This window comes from Hoplias malabaricus, chromosome 13, assembly GCF_029633855.1.
Source record: "Hoplias malabaricus isolate fHopMal1 chromosome 13, fHopMal1.hap1, whole genome shotgun sequence".
NCBI classification, from domain to species: domain Eukaryota; kingdom Metazoa; phylum Chordata; class Actinopteri; order Characiformes; family Erythrinidae; genus Hoplias; species Hoplias malabaricus.
Genome location: NC_089812.1, coordinates 26,161,317 through 26,169,453, shown reverse-complemented (window position 1 = coordinate 26,169,453; position 8,137 = coordinate 26,161,317).

Sequence of the window (8,137 nt, the reverse complement as noted above, 5' to 3'; positions counted from 1 at the left end):
AGTTATTTGTTTTGCCTTTATAATTTGTAGTAAATGTTAGGTAAATAAAATGTCAAGTAAATCAAAGCAACAAAAACTGCAACAATTCAAGCAAGACCTATGCTCCCACCTGCCCCTGGAGCAGAAGAAGAAACGGGTGCATGTGCTACTGTGGTAAGATGCATATGGGGCGCTTGGTCTAAACCGCTGTTTTAGTGGATTCCAATGAGCCACGTCCACCTCTGTGTAACCAACGCCTGCAGCGTATTCTCCTAAAACACTGCTGCTATGAACCCATGCTTTAGAAAAAGCAGATTCTATAATTACTAAACTTGATCAAAATCAGCATGTTTAATCCTTTTTGTGATTAATTATAGCCTCGCTGCTCTAATATTTCACATGAGTAACAGTAAGCAGTCCTTACCCAGTAAACAGGGAATGTCCCTGGATGTTCAAAATAGGTCCAAAACTAGTCGGTCCGTCAAGGACATATTTTAAATCCCATGGACGTCCAAAATCCATCTAATAAGTCAAATTCTGCAAAGGTTCTCCTAATGTTAGAAGCAAACATTCCTACAGTGACGTCAATGGAACGTTCCATAAACGTTACTTGACCTTAATAAAAGTTCTCTTAATGTTAGTCTGAAACGTTCCAGGTGAAAGTTACATGAACGTTCTTTTAACATGTTTTATATAAATAGTCTAAAGGTGTTTATGTGTGGTATTCTTTAGAAACATATTAGGAAAGAGTCATCTCTTTTACATCAATGTTTGAGATTAAGGTTTTGAAAGATTGAAAGATGTGGATCCATTGATTGTGACATGAACTTTTTTCTTTTGTCTTATTATATTTAATTCAATAATATATTTAAGATAATCTATTACTTTTTATGTTTTACTTACTTTATCTTTTATTTTCCTAACTTTTCCAAACTGAAATATCATACCAACTGCATGAAAACTACTGTTTTCCACAGTACAGCCCGTTCTGCATACTGTTGCCAAGGTTACAGAGATGGACGGAGCCAGTTTTGTCCAGTTTTCTAGATGGGGCTTTTAGTTACCACAGTCAACATTAGTTAACAGCGATTTAATAACTCTGCATTAGTCATGAGGTAAACGTAATTGTGTAGGCTCATACACAGTAGGTTATTTTGCTAATGTTAATGAATAAGTTATTCATTTTCAAGCTGTTTTCTGCAATGTGTCACTGTTTCCCCACTTAACATTCCAGTGCCCACGGGCAGGCAAAAATTGCTTTTAACCGTCAGTATATCTCAAGTATTACAGGACCAAAATCGACAGTCAAGGTACAAAAATAATGCTTTAAGTCTCTGCTTTTTATAGATTTTGCCATTTTATATATATATATATATATACCTTGCTAGGAAAGTTATGAAAATATATTAGTGACAGTAAAGATATTCAGATCTTTCACTGAGCCAGATTTGTGTCAACATATACTTAAAAATAATGTGCAATGTTTGTCATTGTATAACGTACAACGAAATGTGTCTTCTGCATAACCCATCTGTGCCAGTGAACACACACACACACACACACACACACACTAGTGCACTAGGGGCTGTGTACACACAGTGTTCTTTGCAGGTGGAACACACAGAGACCCCCTAAAATGTTTGGATTTTTGACTTCATTTGATGATGATGAACATTTTTTAAATTAAATTTTAAGTCATTAAGCTTGCATTGATTATGCCTCGGTATGTCATTATTATATCATATTGAATTAGACCACTATAGTAAATTATTTGAAGAAAGGTGTTTTATTTTTTAACAAATGTGAATGTTTGAGCCCTCTTAAGGGAGATTAACATAACTACATACTGAGAAAATTTATTGGAATGTTAACCAAAAATGGAACGTTTGGGGAACGTTCTGAGAATGTAATTTTGTTAGTTGGGCTGCTAACAATATATCAATGTATCAAAAGTGGCAATTTCTGCTTATGATAGTCAGATTTATAGCTTAAAATGGATGCTGGAAACACATATGACGAGTTTGCAAAGTCCTGTGTTAGTAAACAGATTAAAAGCAAAAACCACACACTTTCACCTTATTATTTGCTATGCCAAATATAAACAAAGATAAACAAAACACTTTGATATCTCCCTGTGGTCTGGCAATAAGGTGTGTGCCCATGTCCTCTGATACTGATTCGGCACATTGTTACACATTACAAGAGGAAATGTGCAAAATATGCAATGTATTACTGTTCTGAGGCTGCTGCCACGAAGGCTGCTGTGCAGAGCTTCTACAGATAACACTGCACATTGTTGTACTGTCTGTGTGCACTTGTGTTTCTGTCTGCACTTGTGTTTGTGTTGCCCCATGGTCCTGGAGGAATGTTATTTCGTTGCACTGTGTACTCTATAGTTGAAATGACAATAAAGACTCTTGAATCTTGCACTCCATTGAGTTGAATGAACTGAGCCTCCACCTCCGGGCCAGCAGGTCAGAACAACCATGGATGGACTCTTCCCTGTCCCTGACAATTTGGTCCTCTTGTTGGTTTGCAGAGAGGCACTCAACCCTAACTCGGAACAGCCATATCTGTCCCAGAGACGATCATTGCTCAGTGGCCAGAAGATGTGGGAGTCCACTGTTGTGCACCACTGATTCCAAACACAAGACTTCATTACATTTTCTGCCAAAAGAACTTCATACACAACTACTGACAGTTGACAAACAAATCTCTACAAATGAATCACTTCAGTTAATTGACAGTTAAAATACCGCAGTCTTTATTATTCCCACAGGCTTAATTTCCACCCCAAAATAATTGTAACTAAAGCAATAAGATAGAGTCATGAGTGGCTTATTGCTATTCTAAAATCACGGCCAAGATATAATACACCAATATATGAATTTACAAAAATCATTCACAGTAAACTACTCTTCCACCACACAATATAGACCTTTTGTTTCAAGTTTAAAATTTATTTGTCATTTGCACAAGATATCAGGGTATTTATGCATTGAAATGCGTGTGGTGAGGCACAGGTAATCACTCTACAGTGGTGTCAATATTTCAGATTGCTCCTTTAAAGTGAAAGTCTAAATAAAATGGCAGAATTTTTTTTAATGTGGAGGTCAAAATATTCATTCATTCATTCATTCATTCATTATCTGTAAGCGCTTATCCAATTCAGGGTCGCAGTGGGTCCAGAGCCTACCTGGAATCATTGGGCACAAGGCGGGAATACACCCTGGAGGGGGCGCCAGTCATTCACAGGGCAACACACACACACACACACATTCACTCACACCTACGGACACTTTTGTCCGTACACCTACCAACGTGTGTTTTTGGACTGTGGGAGGAAACCGGAGCACCCGGAGGAAACCAGAGCACCCGGAGGAAACCCACGCGGACACAGGGAGAACACACCAACTCCTCACAGACAGTCACCCGGAATAAATATATTTGCTGTTTTTTAAGGTTTAAAGGTTTCTTTGAAGTGATAATTTATTTAAGGTTGAAGTCAGGTTTTTATGAGGAATATGAAATTCCAGCAGCAGTTTATTGAATGCAGTAGTGTAATGGGAGACTTTTTAATGTGGCAGTTTTTTTTTTAATTGGTCCATTTATTGAAGGTCATTTACTTAAGGTGGAAGCCTAAATTAAATGGCTGATTTTTAAAGATGTACTTTTTAAAAGGTGGTCTGTAAAATATAATGGGACACTTTTTAAGGTGGTATTTTTTTTTAATGTGCCCCTTTTCTATGAAGTGGTCACTTACTTAAGTCTAAATAAAACGACTCACTTGTTTAATGTGGGATTTTTAAAAGGTGGCCAGCAAAATATAATGGGAGAATTATTAAGGCAGTATTTTTTTTAAATGTGAAAATTAATTTTGAAGTGGTAGTTTTACTTAAGGTGGAAGTCTAAATCAAATGGCTGATTTATTAATGAGTAACTTTTCAAAGGTTGTGTTCAATACATTTTGGCAGTCTTTTTAAGGTTTTCAGGCAGTATTTGAAGTGATCATTTAATCTAAAATCTAATTTAAAATGATCATTTTTAACTGGACTTTTTAAAGGTGGCAGTACATATATATTGGTAATTTTTAAGGTGTTTTTAATTGGTCTTTTATTTATTTGGAATGTATGTGAAAATCCAAATGAAAAGCCAACCGAAAGGTTGCGGTCAAAATATTTTTGATGTTCATTAAGATTTTAAGGTTTATTTGAAGTGGACATTTGTTTAAGTTGGTGGTTAAAATAAAATGGTCTTTTCTTAAAGTGGAAATTTTTTAAGTGGTGTTCAAAATGTCTTGATAGTCTTTTATAATGTATTTTAAAGGTAGTGTTGGACTGAATGTTCTACAAATTTAACCTTATGGCAATTAAGCAGTACCTGAGCTAACATTACAATGATGTTAGGAATATGTGACACAAAGTTTTCCTCTCTAGGGGATGACCCTTAAAAAATTCAGATATTTGACCTCTGGCCCAGTGCATGGTAGAGTTTTCCATGTTTCTGAACAGGTCCTGTGATACAACTGTTTTCTTTTGTTTTCACTTACCATGAATGAGGAGACTAAAGCTCTGAGCTAAGCTTATATTTCAGAAACGTAATCAATTAGATTTATAAATCAGTGTGCTGTGCACACCCACACATTCACTCACACTACAGACACTTGAGTAGCCAATCCACCTGCCAACGTGTGTTTGGACCGTAGGAGAAAACTAGGAGCATGCAGAGGAAACCCCTGCAGACACAGTGAGAACACACCAAACTCCTGAGAAGGGGCACCAATGTAAATTGATAGTTAATAGGTATGGGGTTATTATTAAAGCATTTTTCTTCATGATGTATAGGCATTGACTTCAGGGATAAACTTATTTTGCTTGACTTACAACTCTGACTCCCTCATTAAGTATGATAAAGTAAACTGTTGCCACACCAACTGTAATATTCACAGTCAACAAAAAGACAATATTGTGTCTTATATTATGTGTATCATGCCAAGTCTATTTCAGTTTTTCTGTAGGGTGAACCTACAACATTATATCTGATAATTCAGCTGAAAGATCAGGACTGGGAAACTGGTGTTTCCAGAGGATACCAGAGTGTGGTGAAAGCTGAGTTGAGGTTTACTGTCATACTGCAGAAGATAAGGCCTTCTTCACAACCTGCTGTATGCATCACGTCTTCAAAATTGAATACCCTCCACACCTGAAAACACCATGACATTTCTCCAGAGATGCATCTTAAACATTGAGTTGCAGAGTGTGAATCGAGTGATCAACCTCCTGTACTAAACCTTGCATGCCTCCACTGAACCAGTGCACTCAATTCTTGCATAGAAAGTTTGCCAAACCTATACAACACATTGGCCTGTGCGTGGACATGTACAGTATAACCTGTGGTATATGACTGCCAGTACACTATTTCAAGTTTCATTCTTACAGAAGACACATTCTTACCGAAAACACAAGCAATATTTTCCTTCCACTGACATATTTTTATTAATTAAATGTATTGATTTAAACAGATAAAAAAAGTCAAACCTGATGTATATTTTAAAATGTCAGATTTCCTCTTCAGGTTGATTTTTATTAATTTAAAATTGCTATATTTTTGACATTTTGCCTGTTTTACTACTTTGAAGTAATTGTTTTGTACGCTGTCGATTATCAGTATTAAAATGAAAATGTAATATGCAAAATGGCAATGAAATCCTAAGTTTGAGTTTAAATTTCCCTTTCATAAAAGTTTGAGCTCAAAATTCCAATTCAATAATTCCAATTACATTTGCAATTTCATAGACTTCTATTGACACTCCATATTTTTAAATGATGCATGTTTACAAATAAATAAACAGCATACAAAATCATTAAGAATGTTTGTGTGAATAATTCTGGAACACTTTAGTCACCACAAGGTCTAAAATGCTTTGTCAATGGGGAGGTAGTATAAAGCTCATGTTGGTATCTTTTGGAAAGGTTCCTCTATTGTACCAAAATTTAATGATACATTTTCGCCCCGTAGGGTTCCTAGTACATTAACTAGTACAAAAACATGGCTACATAAAAGAACTTACACTGTAAGGTACTGAATTGTACCTAAAAGGGGTACAGCCCCAGTGACAAACTTTTGTACTTTCTGTACTTTGTACTCTGTTCAAATCTGTACTTCATTTTCTTAGTATGTAAATGTTTTTTCATTTACATGTGTAACTGAATATAGAATATTAAATTTTTTATATTTTCATTAAATATATATTTATACATGTAATTGTGTGACACATATTTGAGTCACATATTTTTGGGCAAATTGCAAAAATTTGCAAATAAGTTTATAAATGTTTTGTTTTACCTATGGTCAATGCTAATAGAAGTGTTACATAATGGAAACTATTAGATGTAGACATCATTAAATACCAGTAGGAACCATTAAATTCGTAATGGAACCTACTGGAATTTCATGTAAATTACCTAGTGGAAATCATTAAGCCAATCCCCACTGAAATATTGGAATCCATCAAAAATATTTTCTAATGGTTTTTAAATGTTTTTTCAGCAGGGTGATTTTTCTAATAAGCTCTTTTCAGCATTCATTTTCAAGCATGAAAATGTATAAATTAAATAGAGATCATGTACAAAAAGGGTGTTTTTAATGTGACTGTTAGCTGTATAACAATTCAATGTCAACCATAACAAAAAGTTATTTAAATGGCTTCAGGTATGTTGAATCAATGGCCTTAAAACGCCTTTGAAAATGCATTTTTAATGTGACTCTATTAGTCATCTTTTGAAAGTTTATGTTTGGACATCTTTCTGTCATTTTCAACCTTTAAAATAACACTGATTGAACGACATTTAGGTACGTGAAATCAACGCTGAAATAAAGACTTTAACTGTATGTCTTTAATGTGACTTTGATAGTCGTCTTTTCAACATCTGTGTTTCAACTATCATTTTCAACCTTAAGAAAATGTCGATTAGACCGCACTGAACTGACTTATTTCAACGTTGAATCAACGGCTAAATGTTTAATGGGTAACTTTAACATGGACACGAGTTGTGCTACCTTGTCGAAATGTGCTGCCATACAGTACTTTTATAAATACAGTTGTTCAACTGTAAATCAAACAGTAGTAGTAATAGTAGTAGTAAAACCAAAAATGGTTTTATATTTTTTTTACCTTTAATTCATGGTGTACAGTTGCTATGAACAGACAGAGATTAATTCCCACATTTAACACGTGTAAAAAAGTGAAAACCGCTTAAAATAGATACATGTTTTTAATCGAACAGCGAAGACGTGTTGAATGACCTCATTCTCTGCAGGGATGCCAGCTAAGGCCAAAATTGAAATCTCTCAATATAAATGAACTCCTGGAGAAACTACTCCAGAGAGGGTGTGAGGGCAGAAAGAGGCTCTGGCCCAGGTGCCTGTGGTGTCTGAAGATTCTGTTCTAGTGTAGTGTTCAGGTTATTTGGTCTTAAATTAGCTCAAAATGCTAATGTCTCACTGTGACTGAAGAATGGCTCTAAAGTAGAGACAATGTAATACTGTATCATATTAGATGTTTTTGGCAACACATCTCATAACTCCCTGGATACACACATACGACACACTGCTAAAGCACACCCTGCAGGGGGTTATTACATAAGAGAGCAACTCCAGCTGATGAAAGGACAGAGTGCTAATGAAAAATATTAATATTTAGCTCCCCTCCCTTCTTCATCAAGAATGAATCCTACAAAAAGACCATCACAGAATGTTAGAGCAATGCTAGTTCAGCCCAGTCTCTAACTCATGGTGACAAATAAATCTTATAAGTGACCAGTTGTGTACCTTGAAAATGCCTGACATGGTGAACACCACAGTGATCTCAGTCACCCACAGGTAGACAGAGAGTCTGACACTTTCTGTGAATTAATCCGGCCTCACTGTCAGTATCGTGTATCGTGTTGTACTGGCTCTGGTACTGGTCCGACGTGAAAGTAAAACGTAAACAAACCAGAGAGAACAGCAGGTCTCATTGGCCCCATCAGCACCAGCTCCAGCAGTGGGTTTGTATGTTCAGGTGTTCAGGTGCTATGAAACAATCTCTTCTCCCCTATACAGAGTCCTGGCCTGAGCAATCATCGGGATTAAATTATTTAATTGCTTATTTTAGCCC